General features: G+C 41.8%; 1 pseudogene; it reads right to left on the minus strand.

Annotated features, from left to right (window-relative positions):
• Positions 1-12,868: 12,868 nt before the first annotated feature.
• LOC147453528 (uncharacterized) lies at positions 12,869-14,129 on the minus strand (annotated as a pseudogene).
• Positions 14,130-15,128: the final 999 nt, after the last annotated feature.

Here is a 15,128-nt window from a genome sequence, read left to right on the forward strand (position 1 = left end):
CAAAAATGGTATTTGAGTTAGATTGCTAACACTTGCATTAACTATACTCACCATATAGTATGGAACCACATCGTAACTGTCTTTGTCACAAAATTTTGTTATGGGGCCATCTAAAATAGTGTGAGGTTCCCACCCCGATACCATAACCTTTTGGCAATAGGATGGCACCTGACAGGTCGCTAGGCCCTATTCGATTGAGAAAACATAGTCAATATAGACAAGATTCTAATGGACAGGCTCTCGTCACCGAGTAACTTGAGTCTGAACCATTAGAAAGGATTCCTAGCCCTGTCTCGCAGGGAAAGCGTGAACTATTACAATACTATGACATTCCTAATTCTCACCTTCCGAGAGAGAGAAACCCCAATTTCCTTTTTCCCCATACTTTCAGAGGCACGTACAATTGGAATTCTCGACTCTTGGCACAATGAGTCTCTAATTCTCTCTTTTACAAGAGGGAGAGGAGAGTTTCTCGACTAATCGAGACCTCCCATCCTTGACTGGCAACCTGAGCCAGTCCCCACTTTCCACCCTCACACTCACACTTTGTTCTGCTTGTTTTCTAATTACTACCACATGATTGTTCATACACAAAGTTCCTTTTTTGGGTTTCCATCACAAGTTCATTAAGACAGCCCTTCAACCAATTTCAAATCGGCACCAAGACAATCCTTCTAGAAGAAAAACAACATATGATCCTTCTTCATTAAAATATCCCAACCCCAAGAGTTCACTCCTCTTGGCGAGAGTTTATTTCTCTTGATGTCTTTAGTTGCCCATACAACTAAATTGTCCTGCAATCTGGGCACCAACCCGCAGTGACTAACTTGCAATCTAGGTAACAACCTACAAGTACTATCTTGCATTCTGGGCACCAACCCGCAAGATGTGTGCAACCATATGTACTGCTTTAGCGTTCACTCCGCTAAGCTCTCTTCCCTAGATATCAAAGGGAGTTTTGACTATATCAGTATAGGATTTTTATTGAAGAAGGTTCGAGAGTTCTTCTACTACGAAACATTTCTTTCCTAAGAGCAAATAGATTACTTTCCAAACAATCTTTCACTCTTCAAAGAAAATGATATCAAACATATGCCGTAGTTTGTGATGGTTTTATGATCCATGAGATTGGTTTCCCTTTTTCTACTCTATCGTCTATGCAATGAATGCAAATACTTAACAAAATTAATTCCAACCTTGTCTAATGTAGGACCATTTCCTGGCAAGTTTGGTGGCACATCCTCCAAGGCAATTCTTTTTCCTTTATCAGCTTCTCGGCTAGTTCCAGCCGCATCATTGTGAGTCTCGCTAACACGGGTCCTTTTTGGGGCCATCTTGTCTCTAACTAACTTGAAAATGTGTAAGAACTAATTGTGCAAAAACCAATTTGATAATAAGGTTGATGGAATGTTAATTTCATCTATTCTTACACTTCTATTCCAAAGATTTGTGCTTATGGTAGGCAATAAATTTTATGTAAGGTCTAATAGACAATACTCATTCACACCATCCATTTATGCACTAATCTCATGATTAATCACTTATATTTACTTTCAAGAACAATCCATTATTTTAGTTGGACAATTCTTGAATATGCTTAGCTAATTCATGCAAATATTTAGGTTACATTGATGAAGAATTGTGCATGCAGTCAACACAATCAATTATGTAATCGAGCGGTGAGACCTTCATTGCTTTGTAATGTAGAGAATTACCATAAAATAGATATAATGATTGTTGATTTCCAATTGAGGATAGGTAATGAAGAGTATAGCATTTGATAGTAGAGTAGCAATTGGAAAGGATTACAATTGAATGGCAATATGATAGCAATTGGAAAGGATTCCAATTGAATGATAATGTATGGAAGCAATTGGAGAGGATTCCAATTGAGAGAAGAGATTGGTAATAGCTTGATTAAACAATAGATTTACATTACCCAATGTGCTTTGGAGGTTGATCTCTCAAAGCTTTGATGTAGAAGCCACCAAGTTAATTGCCACAGTAGTAGAGCTCCTTTCTCCCAAGTGTGCTCAAGTGTGTCTAAAATTGAGTGTGAATGGCCTTTATATAGGGGTTTGGAGGTTGCTTGAGGTCCAAAGCATGCCCATACCTCCCTTGCTCACTCCCTCTTGCCAAATGAAGGGTTGGAGGTGTCACAAGCCTCTCACTTAGCACTAGAGGTGTCCCTTTTTACCCAATTGAGTGATACACCTCATGTACTTACCCATGCTTAGGGTCAACATACCATAAGAGATGGGCTATGGCCATGGGTCATTTATGGTCATACATACACATACCCATACATACACATGCACATGCATGCTCATGCACATGCATACATATGCATACCTTAGGCTTAGGATTTAATATATTAACATTAGGATGAGATTTAATTGTCTAAAGTGAGCTTGGCTTGTCATAATTCAATTCTGAAACTTTCTATTAAAAGACGAGCTTGAGGATGACAGACTAAGGTGTCAGATGCTCACACCTGCTATAATTAGTAGTTTCCAAGATAGACAGCTATTTTTTATGGAAATTCAGGACGGGATAGATTTAAACGAGACGGTCGCGTCTAGGTGGGTGTAAGCACCTCAAAACTTTCTATTTTTGGACGAAAATGATAAACAAGTAAAAATTTTATTTTTGAAAATCTTATAATAATATATTTAACATTGGCTCATCAAGCTGGACAAACTGCCAAAAATAGTAACTTTTTGCTTATGACCAAAATGGCCTGATATGTAATCCATTACATGGGAATCCACTTTCCAAGGGTGGCAGAGACCTTACAAATAGCACACACATCTAGGGTTGCTAGGATATGAGTCCATTCTAATCGCTCAAGAGATTCTTCAAAAAAAGGTCCAGGAACATATTCTTTATCTTCAAGCACTCTTTCCACGATACACTCTTCTCGTTTCAAACTCCCACATTGTGATGCACCCCACATACATAGCTCTTTGGGCTTATCTAACCAAGCTGAAAGCTTCGATCTTGCTATTGTAGCTGAATCAAACTTTTCCAATGGGGTTCACTTCATGTCTTTGTAGCTATGGTCTTTAAGGTTTATGCGCATCATGGTTTCATGTGTCTGAGTTATATATGATCATATCCCCAATCTTGAACCATCTTAAGTTGTCTCATAAATGGCCGTCCAAGATGTCGTAATTGTTCTTCTTATCAAAGTCAATTACGGCAAAGGCATGCTCATACTCAATGCCGCAAGCAGTAACACTCATTTTCTCTAGAAGTCCTAGGGTTTTTTCCACATCTGCTAGTTGCAATCTCATTGTAGTAGCCCTCAAAGCAGGTCGCGTACGGCTAAGAGTGGCTTCTTTCCTACAACTTGTAATCCTCATATCTTCAGCTCTGGTGATGACATTTCAATTTTTAAACTTGCAATTTGTTGCTTTTTGATACTCTTTCATTCAAGTATGCTCGTTGTTGATTCTACTGTGATTTTTGATTACGTTGGTGCAGCCAAAGTTGGTATGTGAAAGGAAGTGTTCTATGCCAAAAAGTGGATGCTAGAAGGTGCATGACAAAGTGCAAAAGAAAATGTGGAAGACCTGTCAAGCACGCGCTAGTGGAGGTGTATGCTTGATGTGAATTTTTAGGCCAAAAAGGCTCCAAAAGTGGTCCATTTGAGATGACAGGTAAAGGTTCCCTAAGTGCCGAATCAGTGCTCTAGAATGTGGTCTTCAAGATGCTCTAGAAGTCGGTACAGACGGCTTGTCCCGATTGGAAAGATATTCAAGTTTGAAGTAGAATGGTTGCAGATCCTCGATGCATAGTGCAGCTGGGGACAAGTGGCCAAAGTGGATGTCAGCAGATAGACACGTAGTGCTTGAGTTGGTGAGCATGCTTGTGTTTCCAAATTGCTAATTGGAGCTCTAAATTGCAACTTGGGGCCATTTAAACATTTTCCAAGGGCCGTGTTTGTGCTCACTTGATCGCATTGAGAGAGGTGCCATTTGGAATTTTTTGGACCTTGAACAGTTCTAGACAATAGTGGATGATTCATGGAGCTAGCCAAAACTAATGGCTTAGCAATCAAGTGCACGGTGGCCGAGATACGTCGATAGGAAGTTGGCGACAGATTCCAAAAAGGAGTTTGCAAGTGTTTTGTTTCGTTTTGAAGCCTTACGTTCAAGGCCATTCTAGGTCCGAAATGCAGGATGGAAGTGAAAAGTTGGAGCCTGTATTGAAAGATTTTAATGCGGTCTTTACGGGGCAATGATCGGGTTAGTGAGCACGAATTGGGGGCAGCTCTAGTTGGGGCAAAAATAAGGATCTTTTGGGAATTTTAGAGGACTTTGGGAGTTTCGAAGGGGCTAGGGGCCATCGAGATGCCATGTGGCGTGGGCTTATCCCACATGCACAAGATAAGGTAGGTAGCAAAGGGTTTATGAGCTAGGGTGTGTCCTTCCTATAGATAACTCAAAGCGTGGGATTTGGAGCTCCTAGAGGAGGTGGCCATGGCGATGGTGGTTGGGGCTCTATGCATAGTGGCGCTACCGTGGAGTCGATGGCTTTTAGTTGATGGAGGCGACAAGTGCTTGTGGGACAATGGGCGGCGGCCAGCGGTGGCACATTTTTGTTGTTCGATGGCTCAGTGCTGAATGATGACATGGTGGCCCGCCCTAAGGGTCTAATCCCACAAGCCCGTTGGACCCCATCTTTTGAAGATAAAGTCAAACCCCCCCCCCCCCCCCCCAAACCCCACCCCACCCCACCCCACCCCACCCACCCTAGCGACCTCGCTAGTGCCTTGGGGTAGGGGAGGTTTCATGCGTGAAGAAGAGAGAGGAAGAGAGTCGGGGTAGAAAGAGGGTGGTCATAGAGTAAGGGTGAGGGTGTATGACTTAGGAGGCATTTCAAGAACCCATCCAAGGGGAAAATGAGGGCAGTACAAGGCCAAACCTTAAAGGGTGCAAAGGAAAGTGGGCAAGCTACGAGCGATTCAAAGGGCCGGATAAAGCAAGCAAAGGGGCAAGTCCGAGGGTGAGTCCCATGCAGGAGATGTGTGTGTGTGTGTGTGTGTGTGTGTGTGTGTGTGTGTGTGTGAGAGAGAGAGAGAGAGACAGAGAGAGAAAGAGAGAGAGAGAGAGAGAGAGAGAGAGAGAGAGAGAGAGAGAGAGCTCAAAGGGTAGTGCAAAGAGCCGGTCAAAGGAGATCAAGAGCCCATCAAAAGGGGCTTCCACGGTTAAAGGATCAGTGAAGAGAAAAGCTGACCAAGAAGGCCCTCAACCTTTCAAAGGTGGGGAGAAAGAGGTTTAAAAAAAGGGTAATTAAGAAGTAAAATTGCCAAGGGGCACTACCAACATTGCTACTGCATCCCCCTTCAAGAGATCAAAGAGAGAGCATATGAAACAAGGTGGCTACCCCTCCCAAAAGTTACCAAATTGACATGCAAGGTGGACCAATCAGAGGCCAGATGCCCAAATTGAAAGGGGACCCCCTATAAAAGTCATCTTTTAGTCATTTTTAGGGGTTCTTTGCCTGTCGTTTGCATGGGAGCCAAGGTGAATGGGTTTTTTTCCTAAGGGCTCTTTTGTGCCGAGGTGTGTGCTTGCAAAGCCCCAAGTGTGCATTTTCTTGTATGGCGACCAAGTGGGTGCGCCATTTGATATAAAAGAGTTTTACATGGTGTTTTGAGAAATGGTGAAGCTTCCATGGTGTTTCTCTCGCATCATTTTCCCTACCCCCCCCCCCCCCCCTTCTCTACTTCTTTTGCTTGTGTGTGTGGTGCAGGTGCGGATGTGTGTGCCCCACGGGCCCCTTCTTTGTGTGTGGAATGGAAATGAGAGTGCGGTTTCACTCTTGGAAGTGGTGTGTGGCTCAAAATGAGATGTGAGATGTGTGGCTAGTTGTGGCTTCCATGTTTATGTGTCAATGTGTGTTGGTGATGGCTTGCTAGCGTATGTCACAATTTTAGAAGGTGAGCTCTAGTGGATCGAGGTGCTATGTATGCCCTAGAGTATAGAGAGGCCTTTGTTTGTGTGTCGGGTGTGTTGCCCCTTTTCTCCTCTCCATCTTCTTGTGACCCCACTGAGGAGCGTCTGATGCTCCTAATAGTTAAAACTGAAGCAATGATTTCATGATGGAAAAGGTGCTACCTTTGAAGAGCAAGTGCTGTTAGAGATGGAGTGGACAGGTTTTCCCATTTTCACTAGGGTCGAAACTGCAAAAACTTGACTCCAAGAGTACGGATTGTTCGTGTTGGAAAGTGGTTTATCAAGAGAAGATGGTGCGGTACAGGTGTTTCCTCTCCTGGTTTGTGGTAAAGTGAGGCTATGGCTTGATGGCTTGTGTGATGAAGAAAAGATGGATTGTAAAGCCCTAGAGGTGGCTTTTTGAAGCACATATGTAGCGGATGTGCAACTGGACAAAGTGAAGCAAAAGCTAGATGGATAGGAGCACATCTTGGAAGAAGATTTTCAAGCGTTCGTATGGGATTTTGAAGTCCTTTGGGGATGGCTAATCAAGTTAATTGCTGCAGAGAAAGCTAGTTTTTTAAAGTTGAGAAAATTCATGAATTTCCTACATGAGGAAGTGTGTGACAAGGTTGAGATAGATGGCCCGGTGCCATACGAAGAAGCAGTGGCTCTATCAAAAGGGCGGACCAAAATGATTCTGAAGAAGCGCAAAGTTATACGAGGTTTGCTAAACGTGTGATGCCAAAGCAGGGTGATGTAGTGGCAGTCAAGCACAGGTAGTGCAAAGGATTGTGCATGTGCGAGAAGAACCAAAGTTTCTTTGGCTACAGAGAGACAGGGTGGTTCCTATGCCAAGGATGCTAGCTAGAGAGGTGCCAATTGCGGAGGATGTGCAGGTGGTTCCAGATCGGATAGAGAATGTGCTACCAAATCAAGGTATGGCTATAGAATCTCCACAGTGAAGTGTGGTAAAGGCCAAAGGGTACATTTTGCAGATGAGGTCAAAGTAGTGAAATTAGAGGATCTTCCTGAGTTCAAGATAGAGGAAGAGATTGAGCCGAGTGACAATAGCTCAATGGATGCCAACATGAGTTGGGAGACCGAGTCATCTCATATTAGGTATGATGAGTATGACCTCTTGCATGTGAGTGGAGAGGCAATGAATGTTTGCAAGGAGTAGGATGAAGTGCAAGCCGAGATGCTTGATGAAGACCAAGTGGAGCAATCCAGGCCTATAAGTAATGATATGCAGGTAAAGGTGATGTGTGGTGCCATGCTAATGGCTCTGTTGGTGAAAGTGGCGGTGGAATGTGGTATGGTGGTGCAAAAGGTGCGGAATCTTGCCAAAAGAGATATGGCAATCTTGCCTATGGTGGTGGAGCATGATGCAGTAGGAGGGCAGATACTTGAAGAGAAAGTGATTGAATCCAATAAGCAGGGGGTGTTAACTGACCTTGAAGGGCTAGTTGATGATGAGGAGCTTGATGATGTTGGAATTGAGTGCATGGTAGGTGAGAAGGCAAATGTGGAGCCAAATATATAGGTGTTTCTAGTGCTACAAGTGTGATGTATGGGAGATGGTAAGGATTTCAAGGCGTATCCAAGCTTTCTAAGGAGGATTCTAAGTGGTGGTTGAAGGGTATTCTGATAAGTGCAGCTATGCAATGGGCTGTTGAACAGGTACAAGATTTGCTTGCACCCCCTCTGTCTCCTTCTCTACGTGCATACAGGTTTAGAGTATTCTCTGCCGTGCGGTTTTTTCATAGAGTAGAGTGCCTTTCTCTCCTTCTCTGTGTGGTGTTTCTGCAATGCATTCCCTTCTTTCCTCTACGTGCGGTTCTCTACTGTGTGTGCTTAGTTATCCATCACTCTCTCTCTCTCTCTCTCTCTCTCTCTCTCTCTCTCTCTCTCTCTCTCTCTCTCTCTCTCTCTCTCTCTCTCTCTCTCTCTCTCTCTCTCTCTCTCTCTCTCTCTCTCTCTCTCTCTCTCTCTCTCTCTCTCTCTCTCTCTCTCTCTATGGAGCCTTCTCGTCGCGGTTAGGTGTGTGTGAATGTCTGTGCCAAAGTTTGGTCTTGTTGATGATTGGACCCTTCATGATGTATGTTCATGCGTTGAGCTCTTTTTCTTCAGGTTTTCTTGATCCGGCTTCGTGTCCACCAGTACACAGTCGAGTAGAGTTTTTCAAGTAGTTCACAACTGCTTACGCAATTACTGGACGGCAAAGAAAAGGGAACAAAGAGAGAGGCAAAGGTAGCAGACTTTCTGTGCTGACATGCGGAAGGATGTCCAACTCAATGAGAAGCAAAAAAGGAAGATTCTTCATGCCATGTCAAGGTGCTGAGAAGAGCAAATGCAAGGATTTACAACCAAACTCCAAGAAGAGATTTTTGAACAGTTACTCCAGTAACTAGTATTTTGCAACCTACAGATCTCAGCACATTCTATAAAGAGAGAAATTCTTTCCAACATTTGCAACACCTTGGCAGAAGTCAAGGTCCCGCACTCAGCCATGGAAATGCTTTTCAAGAGGGCAACAGTGATGGCATGTAATAATTTGAGGGATGAATTATATCCAAGTCCCTTTATAGACAGAGCACTTGCAAAGTCGTTGGGCATACACAAAAGAAACATCGGTTTTGCGAATGCATGACTCCATTTAGAGTATGAGAACAATCCTTTTTCAGTCTTAGCATGTCAATAGCAAGATCATCGTTCTACAAACATCATAGAGGACATTAAGGAGGTTGTGTTTGGTTTCTGGATAGCAGAGACTCGAGTCTCTCCGAACAAGGACATATGCCAAAGGCGTATCGGCAGAAAGGATATTCTTATGCATCCATTGCATTTGCTGGATCAACCTCAAGTATTATCAACCATTTCCAAGTAGTAAATTGACCAATGTTCACCATTGTCAAGCTGTCACAACCACAATCAAACTATAAAAAACCATTGTCAAGTAGTATAGTGACCATTGTTCACTACTTTCAAGCTGTCAGAACCACTGTCAAACTGTTAAAAAAACTTTGAGAACTAAGAAAAAAATCAAAAGTGGTTGAATCCCCCTTCAAGTAATTTGCAACGTAGTTAAAGTATTGATAATGATTTAAAGTACCTAAAATACTGCTCTCAACCACCTTAGTGTGGAAGCTTGTACTTTGCAAAGTGCTGAAACAGTTTTTTACCACTTTAAAAACACTTGCAATCAGTCAAGTGCTTAGGTGAGCACCTATGTAAGCGCTTGGAAGTTTTCAAATCACTTGAGGTGATTGAAAGTGAAAAACAAACCACTTAATGACCACTTTCAATATTTTTAGGTGGTTTTAAGTGCTTCAGGTGGTTTGAAATCTGCTAAGTGCTTGGGTGAGAACCATGAAGATTTCAAACCACTTGAATATGATTGTAAGTAGTTTGATGACCCTTTTCAATCACATTTAGGTGGTTTTAAGTGCTTCAGGTGGTTTGAAATCTTGTAAGTGCTCAAGTGAAAACCTAGGTAAGCACTTCGAAGATTTCAAACCATCTGAAGGTGATTGAAAGTGGTTTGATAAGCTTTTTCAATCACCGCTAGGTGGTTTTAAGTGCTTCAAGTGGTTTCAAGTAAGTCAAAGACACTTTCAAACATGCAAACCACTTCTAAGTGGTTAATGTTCCTCTTGAGTGCTTTTGAAAACCCAAGATTTGGGTGTTAGCCAACTGAAGGTGATTGAAAGTGGTAAACAAACCACTCGAAAGTGGTTAAATGACCACTTTCAATCACCTATAGGTGGTTTAAAGTGCTTGAGTGAGAACCTATGTAAGCACTTGGAAGATTTCAAACCACTTGAAGGTGATTGAATGTGGTAAACAAACCATTGAAAGCTGTTTGATGAAATTTTTCAATCACCTTCAGGTCGTTTAGAGTGCTTCAAGTGGTTTCAAGAAGTTTAAAGCCCCTTTCAAACATGAAAAACAACTTCTTAGTGGTAAGTGTTCCTCTTATGTTCTTCACAAACACGAGAGTGGGTGTTATAACTTGTAGGTGATGGTACCAACCATTTTGGTTATTTGTTGTCACAATATCTCTTTATTGCCTGCCTTTTTGTGCAAGTGGAATTTTATAGGCAGTTTCAGGATATGCATCCGACGGTGCCCATTTCACTAAGATGATTTGAGAATTTGAAGACCTTTTTTGCTTAAAAATTGTGGGACCACAATATCTATTGCTGCAAATATCGTGTGCAAGCTGTCTAATTGAAAGATGCTTTCAACCAAATGTGTCAAGGTAGGTTTGGAGTACATGGAGAATCTTGAAACTGTGCTTGTGATGTTTGTGACCCTGCAGTAAATGGCAGTATATGTGTGGCTGCAAATTCAACATGTGAGAGCCTCACAACACTATGGGAGTCCTTTTGTGTCCTAAACCAAAAAATTCCATGTTTCATTTACACAACTGCTTGATGGGAAATTGCGATCAGTGTGGTGGCAAACAACTCAAATGTTGTCCTCTTGAAGTACACAATGACAACTTTCAGGTGGCTGCAAAGGTTTTTGTTGGTGTGGAGACACAATCTATACATGAAGATGGCCAGCACTACAAAAGGAAAGATCTTGTTATTCAGCAGATTGGGTGCTCCATTTTCATTTCATTCATGAAAGACAATCTTACCAAGTTTATCAAACATAACTACATCTACAGATGGCAGGCCAACCAATTCAAAGAGTGTCTACAAGTTTGCAAAAACATATAGTTCTAAAATTCAGAATGAGATCCAATCCATGCACTGGTATTCTAGTCAGGTGAGCATTTTGGTCCACATCTGCTATGTGCACTCGACAATGGGAGACATCATAAAAATTCTCCATTTTTATATATCTGATGACAATGTGTAGGACACATTGTTCATTCAACATTGCTTTCTTTTGCATGACCAGTGGTTGAAGGACCACGGTTTTTGTTCAAAGTGAATCTGGGTGTGGTCTGATGGTGCAGCATCACAATTCAAAGCACGATGGCCTTTCTTCTTTGTTGCAAGGTTTTATCAACTTATTGGGCTTGAGATGATGCACAACTATTTTGGGTCAGGTCATGGAAAAGGTGAACATGATGGTGCTGGCACAGTCATAAAGAGGGCATTAACCCATGAGCAATTGAAGGTGGATGGACACTCCCTGTATAATGCAGCAATAGTGGTCAACTACCTCACCCTAATAAACAATAGAAAAGACTGCTGGTCATCCATGAACAAGGTCTATAGGGTCTTCTAGGAGATCAAGGTGGGTGATGTGCTGAGAGATATAGAATGGGATTGCAAGAAAATCAATGGATCATGTTTGATGCATTGTGTGAATGGATTCTCTTCAACAGATAGGACTACACTGAGGTGTAAAAATATGTCCTAATTTTTTCAAGGTCTATAGGGTCTTCTAGGAGATCAAGGTGGGTGATGTGCTAAGAGATATAGAATGGGATTGCAAGAAAATCAATGGATCATGTTTGATGCATCGTGTGAATGGCTTCTCTTCAACAGATAGGACTACACTGAGGTGTAAACATATGTCCTAATTTTTTCATGCTTGTGTGCATGGTCAATGGAGAATATGTGCAAACAAAGCACACATAGAAGCATGGCAGTACTTGAGGATCATACCAACAGAGGCTGACATAGTGGAGATGTTTCAAGTGATGAGGAGATTGATGCACCTATGCATGCTGGCCATCACAATTATTTGAGTGATGCCTTACGAGTTGGAGATAACTTTGGAGTCAATGTTGAGGAGGAAGACTCTAATTTTTATATAGTGAGGTGTTGCATGGAGAAGAGGCTATCCACCGTGACTCAAAAGGATGTGTGGCACAATCAAATAAAGAAGAACTCCTTTTATGTTGAGGGACACTTTTATGATAAATTCAAAGGATGCTCCGATCGATATGTGTTATTAGATGATAGGCCTCCTGCTTCCATGTACTCGCACCTAGTTTGATGCCTTAAGTCCCCCTTGTATCCTGAGAGAAATGAGCCTAATGTCTACACTTTGATTGATACCATGTATGAGCACATCTACAATAGAATGCCCTCTAATAGCAAGCCAATTTGAAACACATTGATCTCATACCCCTCCTAACCATTGGAAAGTGGTTTAGAACCACTTGCAAGTGCTATCTAAACCACTAGCAAGTGGTTTTGGTGGACCACTAGCAAGTTATATCTTAACCAGTGGTAAAGGCTATCTTAACCACTACAAGTGGTTTTGAACCACTAGCAAGAGGTTCTTAACCACTTGCAAGAGCTATCTTAACCATGAGCAAAAGGTTCAGAACTATTGCAAGTGGTCCAGAAGGCCTTTTCAAGTGGTTCAAAACCTCTTTCAAGTGGTTCTTTACCACTTGCTTGTGGCTACCAATTTACATAATACAAATGGTTGTAAACCACTTGCATGTGGTCCACAGTTCACAAGTGGTATAGTTTGCACTTTTGCCCACTAATCGCTCATATTTATCTTCTACAAAATCCCTAAGAAAATTTTCTAAAACAATTTAAAATCAACTTATAATAAGAATCTTGCAAGGCACACAACAAAATGGTCGATTGAATAGCAAATCATGTCTCTACATTAGAAATCGGTATTGAATTTGGCAATACAATGTCGCCTGTTTCCCCATTTTACAAAAAGAAGTCCTCATCATGAGTTACATTATCAAACTTGTCATGGGTATTTACATAAATGATCACAGGTACACAACTCTTAAGATTTCTATTGAGACCGGAGATTAGAAGGCGGCCTTTTATAACGTGTTTGTGGCGGTGGTGGAGGTAGCACTTTGCCTTTGCCGCTTGATTATTTTTTTCTCACAGAGTCAACTATTTGAAGATCTGCCACCCTCTTCTTCTAGCATCCAGTTTACAATAAGTAATCAACTCCGATCGATTATCTGTTTTCTTCCACTAATAGACAAATGGCAAAACTTCATTATGCATAAACCTCTCCCATTGGTATTTCGTCTGGTCCTCTAGAGAAGGCAAGATAACATAGGAGTCTTTGTCGTTCAAGCAGTACCTGGGAAATTTGTCATCTAGCAGGAGGGTGTTATCTTTGTTGCATTGTGGAAACTCATTCCAAAAAGTGCCCAAGACTAGAAAGAGCATATGTTCCCCTTGCTCGTCAAGCCATGAGCTTCTACAGCATGCCTCCTTTGCAATCCACCCATTCAAGCACCTGCGGGCGTGAGGCAAGCACAATTCTAACCTCTTTTCTAGGTCTTGGTAAGGGCTTGTGTTCCAGACATACACTTCAACAATCTGGCTAGACCCAAGAACAAACCACTCTACAAAATGGTGCACATAGTGGTTCAGATTGCTATCCTCCTTCACCTTCCAAAAGTGCAGCATGTCCATGTTAGGCAGGCTTGGTCCCTCTCTCTTGTCATGAGTGACAATAAGTAGATCATTAATATTAATGATCAAGGGAGTCCTATTATCCTCCGAAAGGTGAGGGACATGAAACTGAGTTACTAGGGGTTTCTCCCGATCAAAGTTCCCCAGGTCTTTTTGAGCACAATGCTGGTGCCCAACATTACCAATCACTTGTATTTTTACTACATTGCTCAAAAAACCACACCCAATAAATTGTAGTGAAGATTGACACCATGAGACAAAAAATATATCCTATATTCAAAATAAGTAAATAGCACAGAAAGCACATGGAACTTAAAGTTTCCGATGTGTGCGGGTTCTGGGGGGTCTTGATTAGTAATTTTCTTTGGTTCTGGATGATGCACTCCTTCCTCTTGTTGTCACTTGCCTTTGTTCCTCAGGGTATCTGCAATTACTAGTAATGTCTCCACATCCTCTACGTCCTCCACTTTATCCTTTGGGATCACAATAAGGTTTAGGGGAAAAAAACCAAAATCTGCTCGAACAAAAATAAAACACTACATATATGCACTTCATTACCTTCTCGGTTGTCGGTTGAGAGCTTGCTGGAGTCATGTCCAATGGTTTCCTTGCCATGGTTCTCAACCACGAAGGGTTCATCCTCGGGGTCCTCCACTCTATCCCCACTTTTTACAACAGCCTTGCCATGCTGAAAACCCTCAAATAGCTCTATGTTGTTCTCGTCAAGTTTAAACAGTTTTGTATTGTTCTCATCAAGCTCAAGCGGACGAGAAATTTTGCTAGCATTGGTTTTTGCAAAGAAAAAAATCATGTTAAGGGACTTATCTCATGACAAATGGATTGAAGCTGAGTATAGTGAATCCACCCTCCGGCTCTGTGTACTCAATTCCAAGTGCCAAGCACTTGGCAATTTCTGGAATTTTTACTGTGCACAATGGGTGAGTGCACTCTGCCATAGTGCCGCATAGAACTGCAAAGCAAAATGGGTGATATTTGTGTTGATATTCCTTGTGAAGAACCCTGCCATGTGGTTCGCTGAGAGGGTTTTCCCACATGCAACACAGTCACCCCCAATACACACAAACAGTTTCAAAACAACGGCTTTAGTCGGCGGTGACGGGACAATGATGCATCTACCCTTTTCCTAGATATATTTGATGGTTGTATCCATAAATGCTCTTTGAGAAGTCAGGGCTTCTAATTCAAATTCCAAAGCCATATTCCTTTGTTGCCAAAGATTTCAAAGAAAATAAAAAAATGTTTGACAAATCTTATCAAAACGCTTTCTAGTCATTTCTTAGCGCTTTCTAACAACTTGTTAGAACTTTTTAACCACCTATTGAGCACCATTGAGCACTTCAGAGCACTTTCTAACCACCTGGTCACCACTTTCTAAGCACCTAGCTACCACTTTCAAAGCAATTTCAAAGAACCTTCAGAGCACTTTCAAAGCACCTGGTTACTACTTTCTTGGTACCAAAAAGCATTTCAAATCACTTCCTGACCACTTATTGATCAACAATAAGCACTTCAAAGCACTTTTGTCAAAGCACTTTCAAAGCACCTGGTTACCACTTTCTTGGCACCAAAAATCATTTCAAATCACTTTTTGACCACCTATTGATCAACAGTAATCATTCAAAGCACTTTCTTACCACCTAGACATCACTTTTACTCCTTGTGACCAGTTAAAGTGCTTCAGATTACAGATTGGTTACTTGAAATCACTTTCTAAGAACCATTCAGTATTGTAGAGCACTTTCTAACCACCTGGTTACGACTTTATTTGCACCATAAATCATTTCAAATC

Source organism: Adiantum capillus-veneris, chromosome 7 (assembly GCF_014529385.1).
Source record: "Adiantum capillus-veneris isolate H3 chromosome 7, ASM1452938v2, whole genome shotgun sequence".
Taxonomy (NCBI): Eukaryota; Viridiplantae; Streptophyta; class Polypodiopsida; order Polypodiales; family Pteridaceae; genus Adiantum; species Adiantum capillus-veneris.